Here is a 22855-nt window from a genome sequence, read left to right on the forward strand (position 1 = left end):
AATTACCACAGTGTGTATGTGTGGCGAACGTAATATTAATTCCTGTAACCAAAGCTTACTTACACTGCTTCACAAAAGTATTCATATTGAAATTTTCCACCAATTGTTTTCACATTAGAGCCGCAAACTTCACTGGATTTTTATGTGGAGGATAAACACAAAGTGATACATAACTGGGAGATGGAAGGAAAGTGGGATTCTAAAAGTTGTGCTGCGTATTTGAACTTTAATAAATGTAATCCAGCGTAAATGAAGGCCCTAATTAGTAACTAGAGGCCAACCGTGTGTAACTTAACCTCAGTGTAGCTACAGCTTGTCATCAAATGTTTTGTTAGAGCACATTAGCGAACAAAGGGTCTCATGAAGACCTGTTAGCACAGCAGAAAGGTCAGGGAGAAAGTAGTGGAGAAGATTAAAGCAGGTTTAGGTTACAAAACAATGCAGTAGTGATGCATCGATTGCAGGTTTCTGGCCGATCACAGATTGGTGATATTTAGCCTGGGCTGCCGACTTCGATTTTGGACGAAGCCATTTTCTTCGTCTGAAAAGTCGCTAACTTCGCAGCAGTGGTTTGACCCTTGTTAACCGTGCATGTGCAGATGTGACCTGGTGCCCTCGATCACGGCTGAGCGAAAGAGGACAATAACTGTGTTTCTATTACAAATGTCTGCATATCTCTGTCAACATTGTGCTAATGTAAAAAAAAAAAAAAAAAGTATATATATGTATATATATTTCGCAATTGCGGTGTTTCTAAGAAAGAAATGAAAATCACACGTGAATAAGCTTGTTCACGCGATGAGACGTTACAAATCATGGCAGTGACGGATGTAAACAGTCACATGAGATATAGTCGTAACTCAGCCAATCAGAGGAGACGTCTGCGTCTTATTCAGGCGATGGAGTGAAAAACCACTTATAGTTGGGAGATTTGGAGAAATTCTTGAGTTTTTCATGAATTCATGTGTTTACGTGATGAACGACACACAACTTTATGAACTGTGCAACGCTGTACGAGATCTGGTGGAGTCAGTTCCACTTTGTCTGACAATGGCCTCACTTTGTGCAATAACTTTTTATTCGTTGCGCTTTTTGTCATGTGTTTTTCCAAATTGCTGTATTTCCACTAAGCAATTTGTTTATTTTCTTTTTGTAATTTCAACTGGCTCAATTTTATGGTCAATGGAAACACAGCTGTTGGAAATCATCTGTATTTAAACAAGTCCAAAGCACAAGATATTGACCGTACACATGCAAGCAAAATTACTATGATACGGATTAGATCACATTATATACATGTGCTAGAATGGCCCAGTCAAAGTTTTTTGTATGTTTGTTTCAACTAAACAGGTCTCTTGTGTGATCTTGGATCTCAGTGAGAAGACCTGCATAAATAAAGGTAAAAAATTAAAAGAAAAACAAGTCTGGATCTAAAACATAGGGTGCTCCAATCTAACTGAGCTTGATCTATTCTGCAAAGATAATTTATCCTCATCCAACGCCTACAGCCACCTTTGCAACGCATCACCATAGCAATCATTCGCCACCTTTATGAAGCATATTTCATTTTGTAGATGTTAAAGCTAAAGCTAGCAGCAGGTAAACAGCAGAACACACTCAGCGGCATGTCAAAAATTAACCATAAAATCAAATCACAAATAGGGTTAGAGAAGCTATGAACCGAGACGAAAAGTAAAACAGCGCCGCACCAAAACAAAAACAACAAAGAAAAAGAATACTCATTTTAGTTTTTTTTTTGTTTGTTTTTTTTCAAATTTTCCATTCCACCGGGAACACAGACAGAAAAATATTAACAGCAGGCTATGTTTTCATTTGATCTTCACGCTGTTCAAAAATTAAGACATCACAATTACCAACATCTCTGCCAAAGACTTTATTTTTCTCCAGCATGCACGAGCTTAAAAGGCATAAATATGCAACACCGTAGTGGAAAACAAGACTTTTCATTAATTCCACTACAGTGTTGTTCATTGTGTGTGTGTGTGTGTATGTGTGTGCGTGTGTGGGTGTGGGTGTGGATGCATGCAGTGTGTGTATGAGACGACCTGTGGCATAAAGAAGTGCTGTCTCACTCAGGATGGGCGGGGAAGCACAGACACTCATCCTCAGCCACACACCATCTCTAAATAATTCTCATTTTGATTCAATTTCACTGCAGGCGATGGTTACGCAGCGTGACCACGGGAGTTGTGTGTTGTCTTAATAAGCGTAAAACCGAAAACCGCTTCAGGAATTCTTGAAAAAGCAACAATAACTCATCTTATCTCAGCTATAAATGTAAAAAGCATTTTGGTGGGTGCTGTAAATTCCTCATGGTGATCAATAAAAAGGCTCCTGTGAGGGAAAGCATCAAGGCTCAACTCATTTCTGGAACTTGATATAATGCTGCACCCCAGGGAATCATTAGCATGCCTGGTAAATACATGGCCAGTGGTCAACATATCACTTGTTGCTATGGTTTCTGGGTGAGCCAAGGATGCCATTCTTCATTTCAAGATAAGAGCTTGAACAAGATACCTGAAGCTAACCAAAACTTCATCACGGATGTCAAACTTCATTCAAGTGAAAGATTACAAAACCGACAGACTTTATCTTGAAAAATTAATTTAGGGGAAGCTAAGTGTACTAAGCACTCAGTTAGTACTAAAGCGCTAACTGAAAAATTAGCTTTGCTACTAGCATGTTAGCAGATTAGGGAAAGTGTGCCCACCACTGCCTGGGAGTTTACTCATTCCCTGATGCCTTACTTAATAACATGTTTTCCATTTTTTCCCCATTTATTTTACAGGAATTGTTGCGGAAATGTTTTTCACCCACAGAATAAATACACTGAAATGAAACATTGTACTTTTCAGAAATCGTCCATGTCAGGTTATGCAACTGTAGCTGAAAGACATTTGTTTTAAGGCTTCTTATGCCATGCCAATAGGTGTAGAGTGTGTGGTATTTCCCAAAAGTTGCAAGTGAAACGCTTTCATGCTCACTTTATGACTGAACTGGTAGCAGTGAAACATTTACAGCTGCAGTGTTTCTCTATCGACTGGCTCAGACAATAATGATCCCCACAGGGCTTAACTCGACTAAATGTACCTTAGCTGATTAGATTTCGTTTAATTCCCTGGCCTGTGACCAAATGCCTGTAACATTTTTTGCCAGCTTCAACTGTGTTTCATGTTTGCTGGTAACAAATGTTAAAACCCTAAAGAACAATAACAAAAAAAAACAAACATCCCTGGAGTCAATTAAAAAGTATTCTGTGGGATATTTAAATGGCTTTAAGAGCATGTATTTTATGTTAAACAATAAAGAAGTTATTTATTTTTAAGTGTCACTAATTTTACTTCCAACACTTTATTTAAAAATGTTAGCATAATTATAAAACAACACAGAGTTGTTTTATATGAATTTTTCTTTTCCTTCTAAAGCCTCTCAGTGTCCGAAAAAGCACTCTAAACATTTTATGTATTATTATTTAATTATTGATTTTCAGTATTTTCAGTACATTTTTTAAACAGTTTGCACATTTTAGCTTAATCACAAAAAAGCAATAAAATGTTCTTGTACAAATAAAACTTCATATTGTTTTCAGCTTGACTTCTATCGTAAGAACTATTAAAATACTTTGAATAAAATATGGATCCTAAAATCAATCAATCAATCAAACTTTATTTGTATAGCACATTTCAGCAGCAAGGCATTTCAAAGTGCTTTACATCAAATCAAACACAAAACACAATGCAACATAGAATCAACAATAAAAACACAACATTAAATCAGGTTCCGTCAATAAATTTGCAATTGATTACGTTTCAAATAAAACTCTAAACAAGTGGGTTTTTAGTTGAGATTTAAAGGAAGTCAGTGTTTCAGCTGTTTTACAGTTTTCTGGAAGTTTGTTCCAGATTTTTGGTGCATAGATGCTGAATGCCGCTTCTCCTTGTTTGGTTCTGGTTCTGGGGACGCAGAGCAGATGCTAGGTGTCACAGTCTGAACAAACTCTATTGTTTGTTGGTGAAATTAAAGACGTGCCTCTAATGTCAGCAGAGAAAAATCAAACAATAGGTTCCTTCCTGCAGCATCTTATTATTTTACTCATTCATAATCTACTGCTTTAGGTGACTAGTATTTTTTTAGGTGTTGGTTCGGTGAAGGGTCCGTTCACGAGGTGAGACAGGAAGTGCCCCGCTGATCTAGTGGTTAACGGTTAGCTTTTAGCAGTGTCTACTTGAAGCGGCCTAGTTCCTGCAAACACACACCAAGAGCCAAACCACACCTGGTCGTTGTCACTCGTAGCTTTCCTCCCAAACTGTCAGCGACTCTGCCCCTGCGTCGTCTTCAATCTGTGTACAACCACGATGTCATCCCAGAGGGACTGGCGCATTCTTTCCAGAACAATGCTCATCCCGCCGGGCTGAGCCCTCAAACAGAAACACAATATGATCATTATTTGACAATGAGACAGGAAGCTGGGATGCTCTTAAAAAGGATGCATTGTCCTGGTGGAAACTCGAGACTGAGCAGAATGCTGACTGCGCAAAGTCGGAAGAGTCACTTTCTGGCACAACAGCAGCAGCCAAAGGTGAAATTAGTCCAAATTTCTCCATTATGTACATATTTATAACAATATGATGAAGTCTGATTTTAAGTTACTTTCACTATGCTAAGACTTTTCATTGTAATCTTCACAATTATTATGTAATCTGTGTATTTTTGCTGTGTAAACATGTTAAAGAAGTGAAAAGAACAAAACCACGTAGTGCTTCAGGGGCCCCTTCTTTTTTGTTTTAAATTTGATATTGATTAAGGTCATAATTATCATTATTTAACACTTTGGATGGAGTAGCTGGTCAGCAAATAAGCAATTTCCCATTGAGGATAAATGAAGTGTAATCTCTTCTATTCTATTTTGTTCTCTGTGTTCTTTGGACATTTTGTTGTTTTTGGAAGAGGTGTTATCTAAGTGTTAAATTAGCAACACTATTGATTCTCTGTAAATAAGTTTGACCACATCCATTTGACACAAAATGTAGTCTTTTAAAGATAGAGATATTTTGTATCAATCTAGTTCTTCCATTGTTTTATCAGTGTTATTATGAGCACACCACGTATGCTAATGTACGTATTACAATACTGAGGGTTTTTTAAATTTGTATTATTTTGACTTTATTCAAGTACAAGTTTATTCTTATAATATTATGACTTTATTCTTGTAATTTAATGGGGGGTTTTTTATTTTCTTATTGTGGCACTAATACTCTGTCATACGTTTCTTTGGCAGTGTCAATAAAAGTTATCAAAATCTTGAATTGTTGCCAACTTTTTCTAAGTGGTCATTTTAAATTTACAGCAAAATTAAATTTAGGGAAAAAAACCATAAAACACATAATTTCAAGATCATGACCTGTAAAATTAGAATCCAGGTGTATTTTTGAATCTGGGCGTGCCCAGAATGATCTGCTGAGATCAAAAGTAGCTGATCTAGAAGAGAACAAAGTTGAGGAGTTTATGGCAAAGTCCAAAACTTTAAAGAAAAAGGCAAATGTTTTCTTAGTTTATAGGAAATCTGTTTATAATACGTAAAATATCTCAGTCTTTTCTTTTTCCTGCTTTTAAAAATATGTTAATGTGGAAATCTTGAGTGAAAGTCCAGGATGGTTGAATCTCGGAGTGTGTCGGTGTCGCAGAGGAGAAAGACGTGAAGCATTTGAAACTGTGCGAATATATCAAGTCAGATCCCCAAGACATTTTTTAGAAATCTGACAAGCGAATCCGGTACTTTCTACTGCGATGCCGTTTACTTACTGGTTCAGTCCACGCGGTTCCATTTTACTGCTGTCTCTGGACCAAAAAATACTAAACCAAAACCAGCATTTATTCATGGCCGCATGTTGCAATCTGTGGAGTATTCTGTGCAAAAATAAAACAGAAAATGAAAAATAAGAAGGAGCTACAAGATAACAGTGATAAGAGTATAAAAAAGGAACATCACGGATACAGAAAGTTCAAACTTTATTACGTTTTAAAAGTCTATTTGTGGGCTCTCTCAGTTTCCCTACAGCAGATGTATCTATTTGTATGCTTGACAATAAGCTACTTTTCCTCCTGACAATAATGCTGCTGCTGTAGCAGAGCAAACTGAGTCCTTAACAGCTTTTACTACCAGGAAAGGTGTTATTTCATTAGATGATTGATCAGACAACAGACCAACGGTTTGTTTTGTCTTTTATTTTAGGTGTGGCTAACATTATAGTCCTGTAATTCTAACTCTTTCAGAAGGAATTGTTTCTGCTGAGGAGGGACAAGACATCCATCTTTAGGCAACAGGCGATCCATTTTGTTTTTACACCTTCGTTTTAAAGAATCTTTAAATCCCATGGTGGCATCAGTTTGTCTTATGGGACAGACTTGACATATAATCAGGGTTTCCCCTAATGTACTTTAAGTCTGGCGGGCCACCAGGCTAAGAGTTGTTTGTTGAGTAACAGTGACAATAAAGACAAATTAAGCTAATTCTACCACTTTAAGCGAAGCAGGTGGCTCTTGCATGTCCATATTTATGGAACATTGTTCAGCAGAAAAGCACAGGTTTTCTGCCGTAGCGCCTCTACCAGCAGGCTTAGCAGGTTTCTGAGGGAAACCCGGTAAAACCTTTATATCAGAAAGCCATGTCACGCCTCAAGATTCTTCAGGCACGAATGTTTCGCAAGTCGCGAGTCTACATCATTACCTCAGTTTTTTTTTAAAGTTAACTTTTAACACGGGGTTTCCCCTAATGTACTTTAAGTCTGGCGGGCTACCAGGCTAAGAGTTGTTTGTGGGGCCAAAGTGCGGCCCCGGGGTCATTAGTGGGCCTTGGACTGATTTTGTGTGGCCCCCCAACTGCAATTCAAAAATGATCCAAATTTGGCCCGTGTTTGTCATTTTATAACCGAGTTTTAAGAAAAGGTGAAATCATGTTTATTCAGAGACTTTTACTGAAAAGGCGACTTTGATTGACACAAATCAACTTTTATTTAATTTATTGAACTTGGCTAAATCTAGCAAATGTTTTGAAAGAAACTGACCAAATTCTTATTACTGAAAATAGATTTGCTAAATCCAGCCCAAAAGAAACTGAAAACTAGATGTTTTTCTACGAAAAGCAAAAAGAAGAAGAAAAAAACTTTGAATTTTTTAGATTAATCTCAGAAATCTTCTACAAAAAACATTTCTGGGTTTCAAAAGTTGAACATTTTTGACATTTTTCTAGAAAACTTCTGAGATGAATATCAATTTCTGAGTTTTTTGGTGGAAATGTACTTATTTATTAATTTTTTATTGTCTACAATGGTTCTAACACAGTATCATAAAAATTCCCTTCAAGCCTTGGAACTACAAGAAATATTTTTATTAAAAAAAAAATTTAATTAAAAAAAAATCCAAAAATGGGGGCTACTTCACTTGCCTTGTTTGAGGTTGAGTTTCTCTTTTTTTATTTTGGCCCATCGCTACTTTTGACTCAACAATTTTGGCCCACATGACAAAACGCTTGGACGTCTCTGTTCTAGTGTACGCCTCAAATACTGCAGTGTGACATCCGGATGTCAAACCCCAGGAGCAGCTCTGCGGCTCTGGCCCCCCCAGCGTGTCGGCAGTGGAAAGCCGCCGTCGAGGGTTTCCTCCTGGCTGCGGCCTGCTGGTGGGCAGGAGTTTGGGGACATGCGAAGAATAAACAGTGTAATCAAGTGGGAGGAATTCCAGGGAGATCCGGCACAGCGAGCGGACAAACAAACCCCGTCAACACATACGTACCACTTCAGAGCGCGGCACCGTGAGATCAGGTGGCCACGTCTTTCTGGAGGCAGTGAGCTCTTCCTTTCCTGTCTATTTCTACATTCCCCTTGCAAAACGGTCGACGGCAGCCTACTCGCTGACGTCTACATCTCACACAGCAGAAGATGAAAAATTAATGCCTCAAACCTGCGTCAACCAGGGTAAACGGTGAATGTGCCGCTTTGTTGATCCGACTGACTCATAATCTTGTCTTCCTAACTTAACCTTATCTCAGCGTTTGCCTTGGCCTCCGGGGGATTTGCTACAATCGGTCCGTTTCTTTCGTTCACTCTTCTATCTCTTCCAAGAAAATTGATTCAAGTTATCCGGTACTGGAAGCAGATGATACAAAAATTATGGCTACATCCTTTCTTAGTTTAATAAGAACATTGTTTTTTTTTAGCGTAAAATGGAGTTGCAAAACTCAACTTCTGCTGAACAACAATGACTCATACGTTTGTAACTTCCACTTTGGACAGTAACTTCTCTTAAAAAGCCTTTTTTTAGCTCTAATGTTGTAGACAAAAGTATCCCTGGTACGTATTTTGGGGATTTCGGCCAAACATTAAAACTTAAAAATGCTTTTTAGCTCCTCCTTGTCCAACACCAAATGGTCAGGTCAACCAGCAATTATGACATGTATACCAAAACATGAACAACGATCACAGAAGCATCATCATCATCATCATCATCATCAGTAACAATAAAAAAAAAAAAAGAAATCTTAGCAACACTTATCGTGAGCGTCATTAGCATCATGCTAACCAGAGCATCGTAAGCGTTCAGAACTGACTCAGAACTGACAGGAAAGGTTGACGAGAAAAGAGCGGAGTAATTATTGAAACTAAAAGTAACAGAACAAATTGTGATTCAGAGTGGAGAGTTTGGTCTAAGCTGCTCCTTGACTCCCGTTCTCGTCGTAGCAACCCAAAACTTTCTAGAGTCAACCGTAGAAAGGGTAAAACTGAATTGAATTCAGCAATGATGACTTGCCAGATGTTTATAACTTTTACCTAAATAGCCTGTTGAATGTCTGGGGAAATTCACTGTTGAATGTAAATTACAGTTGGTGGGAATGTTGTGTAAGTTATACAGATTTCATTTAGTCACACACTATTAAGGAAAACAACTTAATACAAATTTTAATCATGTTTATAGGTCGTTTTAGATTAGTTTTACTCCCACCTCCACATCGGGGAATATGAAGGACCAAAACTGACATAATAAGAAATAAAAGCATAAATATATATTTAGGTTTTTCTTGTCCTTACACATATAGAAATATAGATATATATTGTTTTTCCTTGTCACGTCCCTCTGACTGTTTCAATAACTGGAAGCTTTTGAGCTTATCTCTGACAGGGAAGATGATGGACTTGACTTTCTGCAAATCTCAAAGTAGTGATCTATAATCTCGAGACACAAAGAGAACGATGGCAGCAATAATTGCTACTAACACTCCTCAAAACGCTGTTTAAGCTGCCAACATGGTGAAGTCCTCACTGTTTTAAAATGAAAGTGAAAACCCTGTTTCAATTCAATGTTACTTAGACATAACTCCATTTTATCAAAGTGTTTCTTCCGAATGGAAACAGTATTGTAATAATGTCTCAGAGTGGCAGCGGAGGAAATGAACAAAGTGGTTCAGTCCACACTTCCAAATACTGAATCAACATTAGCAGCCATTTGGTTGGGCTTGCCACGTCTTTCTCTGCAGCGGATGATGGTTGTTCATAGTTTTCAAAGCGAAGCACTAGCGCATTACGTATGTCACAGCCAAATGTTAGTGACTGGGTAAAATGTTAAACTTCAAGAGAGTCCCTGCCTCCAGGAAGCAATCGTTTCTCAATAGCTAAGAGCACAGACACTCATAACGAAGTGAAGCGTAGAACAAGGAGCTGGTTTGTCCAATGGTGGAAGAAAATGCTTAATACAGAGAGAAGTTTTCCAAATCCCAGCGCAGGAGAACGTACAGAAGCATCTGCGTTTAAAAAAAATTAAAGGCGTTAAAAGGTATTTGTATCATTTTTTTTTTAACAAGTTGCTAGGCAGTTACTTGTTTTTAGGCACACACACCTCCTTCCTATCACTACACATGACTAAACAAACTCAGTAATCGCTTCTTAAAAAACTTACCAAAATCATTAAGAGCCAAACATAAGCTGATGTGTTTGACATTACGACACAGTTTTATGAACCAGTGGGCTTAAATTCAAGAAGCAGATTTATCCGTCTGTGCCTTTAGAGATTAGGCAGTGCAGACATTTCTGTTTACAAATCTGCTCCCTTCGCACACAACCTCCACAGGAGAGGGATTCCTCAGAGGAGATAACATCTGAGCTACCTGCCGGCTGGAAATTGCTGCTTACTAAGCTATATCTGTCAGAAAGTTTCTTCGTAATCCAGTCTACCTGCTGGATTACAACATGACTGTTAAGTCTGTGATGCTTCGTACTTTTACCGTCGAACACAGCAGACAGAAACTCTACTGCTCACAAACGTGCCTCCTCTGTCAGCGGCTTAAAGGGGCAGTACTTTGTGTTTCCCAGGCACATAGTGTCATTTTATAGCACAGTAGAGTAACTATGCTAACTTCCCTTGTCATAAAAATGCTATATATATATATATATATATATATATATATATATATATATATATATAATAAATGAAAAGAAATTTGACTTTGTACTTTAACGCCTTTAAATTGGGTCTCTGTCTCTTTAAGAAATGTCTGCTCTTACTGAACCTCCACCTTCAGGAAGTCATCACATCATTCCTCTATTGAACCTTTAACAACATTTTTATCAGCGCTGCACCGAGAAGCATCTCCTATAATGAGCTCACCAGATGCTCCGTTCCATCAGATGTTTGCTAATTGCTGCTGGCTAGTCTGAAGGAGCTGAGTGGGGGATTTGTGGGGAGGGGAGCTCTGTGAGGCTCAGAGGAGGAGCTTCGTCTTGAAGGCGACGCTAAGTTTAAACCAGCGTTCTGAACAGCTGAATAGTTGCCACGGAAGGTTAAAGGATTTTCTAAAACATGCATGAAAAAATCACAGCAACACTCCAGAGATGTTTTTGATTAAAGAATATCATTATAATATGATGTGGAGCTCAAAAATGTCAATTTTACATAACACTGCCCCTTTAAGCAAAGCAGGTGGCTGTTTTTTTTAAAAATTGCATCCTAATTTGTCAGCTAACATATACATTGGACTACCTCTAGCACTTTAATAAGACAAAAACACTTTAAATTAAGGGATTACAGGATAATATCTGCACAATCGTCCTCACTCAGATAATTCAATTCTAATAATCCCAGGAATACACTTTAGCAGTCGCAGACATGGACAGCACATAAACTTCTCCTACTCTACACACTGGAAAAAAAGTAATTCAAAAGTTTTTATTAAGCCTTTTATTTTTGGAACACACACACACACACAAGACCCATCTGCGTCACGACAGATTGACAGATCCGCATTTTCATCTGTGACCCTGCCGTGGCTTCAGCTGCATTTCCAACTGGCACCAGGCATCTCCTATAAACTCTACAGCAGAGATACATTCTGCAACCACAACCTCTATGAACACACACACACACACACACACATGCTGGGTCAGGCACAGGTCGGAAGCGTTTCCACTCGCTCGTGGGTCTCCCGAGGTGTCCCACCGTCTCTGTGACTGCAACTAGACACCGAGGAGGGGCCAGGAAAGGAAGAGGGAGAAGCAGATCCTAAAGGACAGACAGCTTCTGTTTCGACCCGGTCGCTTAAGACAGTTTGGCAGCGAGACCGCAGCATAAGACACGGTGCATCTCTGTGTTGTTGAAGAGAGTGCTAAAGCGGGGAAGAGGGGAAAAAAAGTCAAACACTCTCAGTGGGAAGAAAAAGGAAGAAAAGAATCGTTCTTAAAAATAGTAGGAAGCAGAGATGGATAAAAAATGGGGCGGTAAATGGAAAAAAAAACCAAAATGTTGCAAAGCAGCTCGGTATTGCCATGCTTAGACAGCAGCGCTGCGACGAGTGTTCTTCATCCCTGCACAGATAAGCCTCCGTTTTACCTGCCACCCTGGAAAGCCATATTTATTCATCACCAGAACAGGCTCTCCAAAGCCCCCGCTTGCAAAGCCTTTGTGGGTGGGAAGGGTAGCCTCGTTCAAACAAGCCTGTCACGGTTTGTTATGGTGACACCGGCAGAAAACCCGGTGATGTTTCAAGGGAGGGCCTGCTGTCATTTTTTTTTTCCTTGTAGTCTCTAAAATCTAATTTAAGAACAGGTTTATGTGTTTGCTTGCTTGGCCGGGATGGTACTCTAAAATGATCACATTTGTTGGGGTTTCTTTTCCTGTTAAAGAACTGATTTCACAGAGCTAGCTTGGTGCCTTATCACTCTGACAGTAAAAGCTGAGAAAATTTGAGATGAGGATCAGACGGTTCGCTTGGATTTGGGTTCGAACTGACAGTCAGGTTGTATTTTCCACCTCTGCCCATGAAAATCATTGTCGATGTTCGGCCGACGTCGTGAGTGAATCCGTACGCGCCAGAACATTTGTCGGAATCGAGATTTTAGGTGAGTAATGCATGCACATTTATCCCTTTTTTTTCCAGCAATATCTCACTTGCAGTTTTGTGTAATTGCTGTCAAACGACAACAACTGTAAATATCTAAAGCATATCTCATGTGACACCTGTTATATTACCTCTGTTGTGTACCACGCCGCTCGCTCGGTTGACATGCCTCCTCCCGGAACCGAGCTCAAATGGGCCTTCGCAGTGACAGCAGAACACAATAGCGCTGGCTTTTAATGTGATATTTTTATCTGCACGGCTTGTTGGCTGACGGCAGGTAAGTGACTGGAAAACTGTGCGCCGTTCACGCGTGAAACCTTCGACTCTCTCCGACCGACTTAATGAGGGCTCTCAACGCTCAAATCTGCTCCGTATCTTTTAAAGATTCTCCTCGTACGTCCCGGTTCGGTTTTCGAACACGACACAGGAAACGCACAATGTGTGGGAAGGGAAGGTTGTAATGCATGTATGCGGCGGAGGCTCAACGTGCATTTATGCAAAGCGTAGGCAGAGGAAGTAAGGAACCCAAGTAAAGTGAAATAGAAACGTTATGCCAAGAGAGACGTGTTTTTGTCAGTTTCTCACAAGGAGGCGTGTTAGGAAGGAGAATAGCTGTGTGTGTGTGTGTGTGTGTGTGTGTGTGTGTGTCCAGGGATGCCAGATCAGAGGTTGAGCACGGTCTAATTCCCTAAGCAAGCAACAGCTGCAGTCTCTGCTCAACTGAACGTAACCTGTTAGGAACATCCTGAAGCCTCAGACGACCCCTTCTGCACAGCGAGAGAGAGAGATTACTCAACATGGTGGCAATGATTTGCACAGAGATTTGTTCTGCCGGAAGATTCGGGAAAACACCAACAAAACGCAGCGCAGCGGAAAAACAAGAAATATTGACCCGGAATCCTCAAACGCTGATTATCTAAGTGTTTCCCCCTGTCCTCCATTATAAGAGCTATCTCTTATAATTTCTGTTTGTAGTAACGCACGCTGTTTTATCAGCAAGAAATATCCTTTGTCCCTCTGAACACTTGCACAATCCGGACCAGTCCTCATCTTTAAACAGCCGGGAATCAACCCAGAGGCCTAAACACAGCAAGGCTGCTATAATGACACAAGTTATTAATAATTACCAGCAGCCAATCACCGATCTTTAAAACACCTGACCTGCCAATTTTAGACAATAGTGTCTTGTTTTGTTTTTTGACAGAGAAATTGCTACAAATAGTTAACAGCGGGGTGACGGCTGTTAACATCACTTGGAGGTCAATAATTACAGCGTTCAAAACAACATGTCAGGAGATTATCCTGATTCTAGGTTTTACACCCATAGAATTAACTGGAACTTCTAAGAGAATGTTAAACAAATTATCAACAATTCATATCAAAAAATAAAAAAATTAAGCTAGCTGACACTAGCTTAGCGTCTCACTTGCAAGTAAAGCTTCATCTGGAAGGTGTAGTGCTTTGCAAATACAAACACCACCCATATGATTAGATCATTTTAAAGGCTAAAGAAATGTTTGAATTTGGACATGAAGTTTGAAAAACTGTGATCTATGGATTAAATTACATTGAACAATTTTAGATAGAATATATGCTATATATATCTGGGATCAAAATTTCACCAGCCAGCAAGTGTTAACATGCAGACAGAGACGATGCAAAACTAAAATAAAATACTATTACATGCAGGCAGAGTTTATTTGAAAAACTGAATAAATCATCTACAGTAACACGCTGAGAAAGAAATTGTTCAACTTCCGTGATCTGCAGGAAGTTGGTCACGAGTGCCGCTTCAACCCTCAAAATATGACACACAGGAAGAGCCCTACTGTCGCTGAAAACTGCCAATGTGCTTTGCTCAACGGAAATAAAAAAAAAAAAAAGCTTCAATATTTCACAGTCAAGAGAAGCATTAAAAGTCAAATCTGTTCCAGTTAATTGTATTGAACTTGGTGTCACCTCGTTTCAAAGAAAAACTGATGGGATATTGTCCATATTGTGGGCTAGAATATTCTCACTGCTGCGTCTCATAACTTCAAACGACGGCGGAGCAAAAGGACTGTTAAGATGAGTGGCAGAGTTTGGACTCTAAAGGGTCAAATGATCAAAAAGCCGGAGACAATCAATGATCTGCATCAGTTTCTGTGAAATACGTTCACATTTCCTCTGCTTATCTCAAGACTTTTATATTCCACTTCATATATATATTCAGCTCAGCTAACACTTATGACGATGCAAATAACATAGTTGTCACACACATTAGTTACACAAACTAAAATCATCCCTTTCATGGTGCCAATTTACAGGGATCCATAATATTTCCACATTAACATCAATATTGGTTGCAACTTTTCATAATATGCAATAAATTAATTGCATGCTAAATGATAAGGAGCGTGATCATTTTCATTTGCATAAGAATAAACTCAAACTCTTTATTTTCTTTGGTTGTTTTGTTTAATTATTTTGGATATTTAAAATGTCTTCCAGTTCCAGTGATTTAGAAAATCCAGTTTATCCGAGGGTGTATTTGCATTGTTATGCCGTTATCATATTATTATTTGAAAATGGTGTCAAAACAACAATATTATGGTTTATACCAATAATTTGTGGAACAATATATAGTTCAGCAAAATTTGTTTTTGTGACCTGCTTCGATGTTAGCCATTTTTCAATATATTGGTATCAGCCAACGCAGGTAATATTTTTATATATCGGTATCGTGTATTGCATCAGCCGATGTTAGTAAATTTCTAACTAATAGTTTCCTGCAGATCAACTTCAGTGATCTACAGGAAGTTAGTTATGATGTCAGTCATTTTTTAACATATTGTATCGACTGATGTTAGTCATTTCTTTAACATATCGGTATCAGCCCGATAAGTGGCTCTGGGTCGATATCAACAAACAATGCTTATTTCCAACTTGCTGTTTATTTGTGTGTTTCGGGAGGCAGAGGGGACGAGGTCAGTGGTGTTTGTTTAGTCATGTGACAGCAAGAGTGATGCAGCATGGTGGGGTATTTAACTAAAGCAGAGAATAAATACCAGTGTTGTGTTTGTGAATGTATACAAATATATCAGTTGTCAGCCATGATGCTAATTTTAATATTGGATATCAAGACTGGGCCAAATTGGCCTATTATTCTCTATTTGGCTTGTTTGCATCAATGGACCTTACCAGAGGGGCCGCTTTTCATTGGCTGATGCTCATTCTACGTGGTCACGTGGGTGGCAGTCTCACAAACACGAGCTTTTCGTTAGCTAAGTACAGCATAATAGCAGTTCTGATACAACTTCTACACCTTGTAGCCTGTCTGCTACACAGTCTTACGTTAGCTAAACAGATCAATATGCAACGTGTACTGTATCTGACACACACTAAAGATTTTATTTTAGCAGAAAAGGCTTTGGACTAAACTGTTACTCGTGTTAGCCACTCTAGCACAAAGTACAGCTGGTCAATCAACCATCGCTGTGTTCAGGGAACCAACGATTAATAATCCAGAAATAAATATCAAGCCTGGAAACTTGATATCGTAACGGACTGAATGTTTTGTTTTTAACGTAATCTTTGCTCGTCTTGCGGTAACAAGTGTGCTTAAACTACAAAGAGAGAGACAGAGTAAAAAGGTACGAGTGGTTTTGAGTTGATCACCTGTTCGGGTTATTTTACCTTTGTTTACCTTTGCTGTGGCTCATTACAGCCGCTGTAGTTTCTAAACGTTGGACTAATTACCCTGTTTGTTTGTGATTATACGTCATTCATAACAAACATCAAATAAAACAAATAGATTTCATAAAATTTTAACAAACAAATGGCTTCTTTACCGTAACAAAGCTCTTTGGTTCCTCTTATCAGTCTGTAGCTTCTCATATTGAGGTCATCAAACCAAATTTCAGATCTACCATAACTGACCGACTGACACCTGCTGGCCTCAGGTTTGCAACCAGCTTGTGACTGAGAAACCAGTAACCTCCTCCCAGATGATGACATGAACTTGTTATTTCCTCTGTCTATTGTAGTAGATGATATATTGTTAAAATCCGGTAGAAATGATGCACTAATGGAGTCATGTTTACATAGAAATAATGCGCTACGAGGCTTTGCTTGTGAGACTTGCGGTCACGTGTGTCGGTTGTGGGCGGAGCTTGGTAAGGTCCATTGTGTCCCATTTGCCGCACACCAACGCTTCAGAACAAAAAGCACTACTTCCCAGGTATCTCCCTTGACAAGATTGTGGAGATTTCCTTTGGCAAAGGAAAACAGACTCTCCTGCACTTTGCCTTCATTCACTGCCATTTGCACACTACATGATATCAGATGTCTGCCTCCATCTGCCTAGAACAACAAGCCAAGTTGTGCTCATTTCCGTCACACAATATGCAACTTGGAAGATTATTTAATTTTTTTTTAGCTTGTTTTAAAGAATGCCTTTTGACTTTTAGGGTTTACAGCGAAGGACGGCGTAACAGGAAGCTAATCACCTCTGGCAATATCACCCAGACAACTCCTCCATGTGCCAGAAAAGCCATTTGGGTCGGAATGCAACCTGAGTCACGGGCCCTGAAAGGAAGGCCCAACATAATGCAAGAGCTGTGTGAGAGCATGAAAAGGACGGAGGATGATGGAGTGGGAAAGGCATGACATTACTGACACAAACTAAGATTCATATAGCTGATGGCTGGTGAGATAAACAGGCCGATTTCTGGACTCAATAATTGTTTTTGACGGATCCTTCTCACGTGTGGTCCTAAAGCGAATCGTTCTGACATTTTGTGAAGTGCAGGTTGTCTAATTAAGAGGCTGATCTTCACCTTTTGAGACACAATGACACAGATCATTTCCCAGACTTCAGGGCCAACAGCTTTGTTATCCGTCATGGGAAAAGTGATCGAGGACAAACAATCTGACAGTCTACATTTCATTGCCTTTAAGTAATCGTTTGACGTTTTAGGGGGCTGAAATTATTAGTTTTCCCATCAAAGTGACAGGAAAATAACTGTGAAAGCAACCACAAAATAAAAGTGGATTTCTCTGACAAAATGGGATAACTAGAACTGATCTGGATCATGTGCAATATTAATAGCACAAAAGACTGCTTGGACTGCAATAAATATCAGACTGTTATATTTCCTCACCTCTAGATGTCCGCAACCGAGAAGCTAAAGCCCACGGAGGTAGAAAGTGTTGCATGGTTACCGAGAGCAGGAGACGCAGGAGATGGATGGCTTCCCTAATTTGTGCAGCCGTAATATGAAGCATGGTTTTCTCTCAAGTACTTTCCTCGTGCAGCCGCGTCTTCCTTTCGTCTACTTAATGGACCATTGTCTCCGCCGAAGGTCCTTACCACGCAAATGTATTTACAAGTCATGCCGATACGTCAAACTGAAAGTGAGGCTGGGAGAAATCTATCGAGTCTGTTCTGAATCAGATCTGACACAGGAAGTGAGCTTCAGTTGGGCGGTTCAGGTGGGATTCCGAGTCTACATGGTTTTGGAGTTTTTTTGTTTCTCCTTCCGATATCTATTTATGACTCCTTAATCTTCAAGCTGTCCTACACAGTCATTTGCTTTCAGTTTTCTTAAAAACCACAAAACCAACTCCTTCCTTCCTATTACATCTGCTACACCCTTTTGCACATGTGAAAAGGCTCTTCACTCAGTTTTGCACAGCCCCATTTCTCTTCACCCTGAAGAGAAAAGCCCATCAAGGAGTTCTCCGCAACATCTGTGAGGTAAGATTACAGCTGTGCTCATTGTTTGGCATCTTCTACTTACTTTTTACTTTCGTCATTCTTTGTTGTTTGTTGTGAACCAGTGCCAGGTCAGTTTATCCACTCAGAATCAGCATATCTCTACTTGACCGGTTATCAGTAAGGCCTGACACAACAACAAATGTTACTGGACGATGAATTGTCCCAGAAGTTACTGTGATAACTGATAATATTGTTGTTTTGAGACTATTTTCAAGTAATGTAATGGTAAGGGCATAATAATGCAAGAACTTATTGTTAAAGGCCAATAAACCTTAAGATCTAATGAACATTGAACACTGGAACTGGAAGGCACTTTAAATATTCAAAATAAATCAATAGAAACAACAAATGAAATTAATTATGAACTCGCTGTAAAGTTGAGACAAATGCAACAGACTGAAGACTTTTGCCATCCAGTTTTTGGTAGAGAGAAAGAGAGAGAGAAAGAAAAGACAAAAACGATAAACCGCACCACTGGAAATTATTGAGATTGGTATAATTTATCATGCAACTAATTGTTTTTTGCGACAGCACGTCAAATACGACTTTCCCACTAATCTTCTATCAATAAACATATCAACAGATGGCTTATATGAAGAGTGAACCAATTGCTGTTTTCTGGCCGATCACTGTTCTTTAAAAAGCCCAACTTGCCAATTCTGATTTTGGACCAATACTAATATTTTTGTCTGAACAGTCGCAAAATATAGCTTTGCAAAGGTAGATGAACTTAGATCACAAGTGTCGTATCGTCTGATCGCTGATCTTTTTATTAATGAAAATCGGACGAATGAATCGCTCCGATTAATTGATCAGACACTCTGTGTGTGTTTTGATTCCTTCATATTCAAGTGGATTCTAAGCTACGACATCAGTCAAAGACATTACATCAAATCTGAATAGACAGATTGGTGTTGGAAAAGACTCCTCTGTAGTTTGCTATTTTATCTACTATTTGACATCACCGCTGCTGTTACACCAAAAAGAAGATAGAAAGCAGAACAATGACCTTTCCATACATTTTGACCGACGTCTTGCTGCTTAAAAACCTGAAAGCACAAGGAACCTGCTTATTAGTGAAGTCCCAGTGCACACAATTACACCCAGGTGCGGTCAGGTTTTACTGCACCTCAGACTGTCGTCCAGCCCGGCCCGTTTTACAGTCGCTGCTGAATAATAACGGTACCTGGTGGTAACTACCACCAGAAACAAAAAGTGAAACACATGCATGCTCCACAGAAAGATTTGTCCAGCGTCGTTCCTACACAGTGAAAGTCTTCTGTCCGACTCGGCCTTCCCCACACCGCCTCGTTTATTAGAGCAAAGATTCCACCCAACTGTCCAACGGAGGCCGGCGAGTTCAATCTCACATGTACGCGCGCTCCCCAAAGATCAATACCTGACCCCCTTAGCGCCTGCCGGGGAGCCGGAGCCGGCTCTCACAGGAAATTAGAAATGGGATTCAGCTTGGTGGCGGTATAGCGGGCCTGAGTTTTGGTTTCAGTTGACTATCTGCGAGATGAAAATAGAATCTGTCAGCTTGGCTTGCAGCCGGCACATTCGGGAGACGACCGCCAGGGGCAGAGAGTTTCAAACGTTTGGGAGGTGATGTGTGGCATTGGTTTTTCCTCTGGGAAGGAGGATGGAGCACAGACAGATGAGGAGTGTTGTATCAATGCCGTTGTTTTTTTTGTGTTTGTGTGGGGAAACAGGAAGCACACTACAAACTAGTTCCAGTATTAATGCACCGAACCGCTTGGAATTAATTTTAAAACAGGGTTGTTTCTATATTTGATGGGTTGTACTCAGTTTATGTTTTATAGCTGTTTCACATTTGGAAGTGTAAAATTGCCAGATGACAATTTTAGACAGGGCTGTGACCTTTTGACCTCACAGTCTGTGCTTCCAAAACCCTCATTTAAATATTTTTTTTAAAAGACATGCTTTATGCTGTGTATTTCCAGTGAGATGTCTGAAAAAAAACTATTTTTGCACTTCTCTGTCTTTTTCAAGACACATTTTGGCTTTTTGAAAATGTTTCAGTGCCTTTTGATGTATATAAATATGCAAATATATTTCGAAATCATTCTAAAAACTAAAAATTCCCCAGAAAATGTAACAGCAAATTTAAAGTTAAGCTATTTTCTTTTTTAAATCGGATTACAAATGAATTTTTTTGGAAACCCATATTTTTCACAATAAGTCAAACGCTTTTTGGCGCCCCCTGCTGGGATGAGATCGCACCGGTTTTGAGCGTGTACCGGTTGCAAATCCGAAAACCCTTGTATTTGGTAATTGTTGTGAAGCTAACTACTAGCATCACAATGTATGTTCACTTTATATTTTTAATTAAGGAATGCAGCAATATTAAGATTTGGGCACATGTCGATATCCGATACTGTCATTATATTATCTGATATATATATGTATATATATATATATACATATATATATATATATGTATATATATATATATATATATATATATATATACATATATATATATATATATATATATATATATATATATATATATATATATATATATATATATATATATATATATATATATATATATATATATATATATATGTATGACTTCACACTGCACTGTGTATTATGACTACTGTTCAAAATGACCAATCTTTTCCCTTTCCCTTCCAGAACAACATGGAAATAAATATCTGTTAATATCGGTCCGATTTTATCAGACTATAGCCGATACCGATGTGCTGATATATCGTGCACAACTTTTACTTTCACTGTGTTTTATACATGCACAGGCCAGTCTTTCTCCCACTTTTCCAAGTAGAATTTCCAGTTCGGAGACGCGTTCTTGTTGTATTCGGAAAATCTGATTTACGAGTACATATAGAAGGCTGCATATCATATCACCTTTATTAACAGAGAAGAGAAGTGCTCTGGGGGGTCACCTGCTAGCCTGCTAACCCTTACTAGCTGTTAAGTTTGTTTATGATAGCTAGAGGAATGAGTCCATTTGAGTTGGTCAGTTGGTAAACCAGAGTGCTGACTAATATCAGCAATACTGTTTCATGCCTTCAAACACAGTTCATAAATAGAGGGTGTACCTTTTTGTAGCCCCGAGTTTAATAACATACAAACCACTGGAGGGGGTTAATAAATATGTTATACCAGCAAATGTATTTTTGCTTTATAGGAAGCAATCCTGAACTGCTTGATGGTTTTTCTAAGCAAAAAATAGACCACGCCATTTATGTTGTTTCTGAGACATCCCGAGGGCCCCCTGCTGGCCTGGAAGTCTTATAGCAGTTGCTTACGTTTCTCAGCGGCTTCACATCTGCACAAAACTAAACCCAGCAGATGATTTTAAACGGGAGCCATAAACCCTGCATCGAGCTCTAAAAGCTTGTGGTTACTTCTATCATGTTCCACTACATTTGACTGGTACAACTCCCATCAGCATCATAAACACGATATGCGCCCTGCTCAATTCAAGACTAACAGTGTTAACGTCTTCACGCCAAAAGCAGTCCTTATCCACATCCACACACCCCCACCCTGTCTGAATACTCCTATTAAAAAACACTCAGGTGGAGAGCATCTCCTCTTACCCATCTGTGCCCGTGTCGGATGTCTTTTCAGAGGTTCATGGTGGAGACGAGCAGCGCCGATCTGACTCGAGCCTTTCGGTTTTGCTGCAGGAGCCGTTATGCCATCGCATTGGTGATGCTGGAGACTCGGAGGGAAGAACCGGGGGGTCGGTGGAAGGATGGCGGGGTGGGGAGGGTCTCCGCTCCGCTCCTGCTCAGCAGCTACAATCCTCTTTGCCTCTCCCGACTCTCCTCTCCGGGGTTTTATCCGCCGCGGAAGCGTCCTGAGCTGGCTGGGAATCCTGTCGGTTCGTTCCGCCGCCGCCGCTGCTGGCGTCGCGCACAGCCTCCTTATTTCTGCCTCCGATGTTTATTCCGCAAAAACCCGGAGCTAACAAGAAGCTACAATCGCGAGCGGAGCCAACGAGTCAAACAGCGTAACAAACGAACGGGATGGAGATGAGAAGGTGGTGGTGGGGGGTCACCGCTGTCTGCCGCTCTATTCGCCCCTTTTCTGTCGTGTTTACGCTCGACTATCGCCTCCTCCTTTCCGTACTCCTCGCGCTGCCCCCTGCACCCGCCGTGACGCCTGTTCCGATCCCAACAAACTAGGAAAAAAAAAAGCCAACCCCTACTCGCCGCTTTTTCTTCTTTTTATTTTTTTTTTTTTTTTTTTTTTTTTTTTTTACAGATTTTTCATCTCTCTTCTTGACACACCAGGCTGCTATGAGAAGGTGGAGGTGGAGACGAGTGCTTGAAGGGGGGTGTGAGAGGTGACGGGGAGGGGGGGGGGGACAAGTGGAAGAAAACGGAGAGAACGGGAAGGAGGAGCTCCACGATCAGAGAGCTCCTCCCCGTTTTATGCTGCTTTATCAGCGGGTAGAAGGGCTGGGGGGCCGCAAATCATGAGACATCTACATTTTGAAATATGAGAGACAGAGAGAGAGAGAGACACAGAGAGAGAGAGAGAGGCTGTGTGGGAGTGGACAGAGAGGCTTCTGTTGGAAAGTGTCAATTCCTCAAAGGTGCTTTGACAAGAGCCAGCTGCATGCATCCAACTGTATATGAGGTTTTTGTGCAAAAACAAGATTGAAATAAATAAATAGATAATTAAAAGTAAAA

At 39.8% G+C, this 22855-nt stretch overlaps 1 protein-coding gene across 5 annotated transcripts in view; it reads right to left on the reverse strand.

The window, feature by feature from the left end:
• Window positions 1–22528, reverse strand: part of mgat3b (beta-1,4-mannosyl-glycoprotein 4-beta-N-acetylglucosaminyltransferase b) — a 56206-nt gene extending 33678 nt beyond the window's left edge. For 2 of the 5 annotated variants that reach the window (XM_044115585.1, XM_044115583.1), the window contains exon 1: window positions 21755–22521. The gene's annotated coding sequence lies outside the window, so the exon portion shown is untranslated. Of the gene's footprint in view, window positions 1–4294; window positions 4440–21754 lie in introns of all 5 variants that reach the window. The other 3 variants (XM_044115588.1, XM_044115589.1, XM_044115587.1) reach the window with 3 other exon arrangements.
• Between the last annotated feature and the right edge of the window lie 327 nt (window positions 22529–22855).

Source organism: Gambusia affinis, linkage group LG04 (assembly GCF_019740435.1).
Source record: "Gambusia affinis linkage group LG04, SWU_Gaff_1.0, whole genome shotgun sequence".
Classification (NCBI taxonomy): Eukaryota; Metazoa; Chordata; class Actinopteri; order Cyprinodontiformes; family Poeciliidae; genus Gambusia; species Gambusia affinis.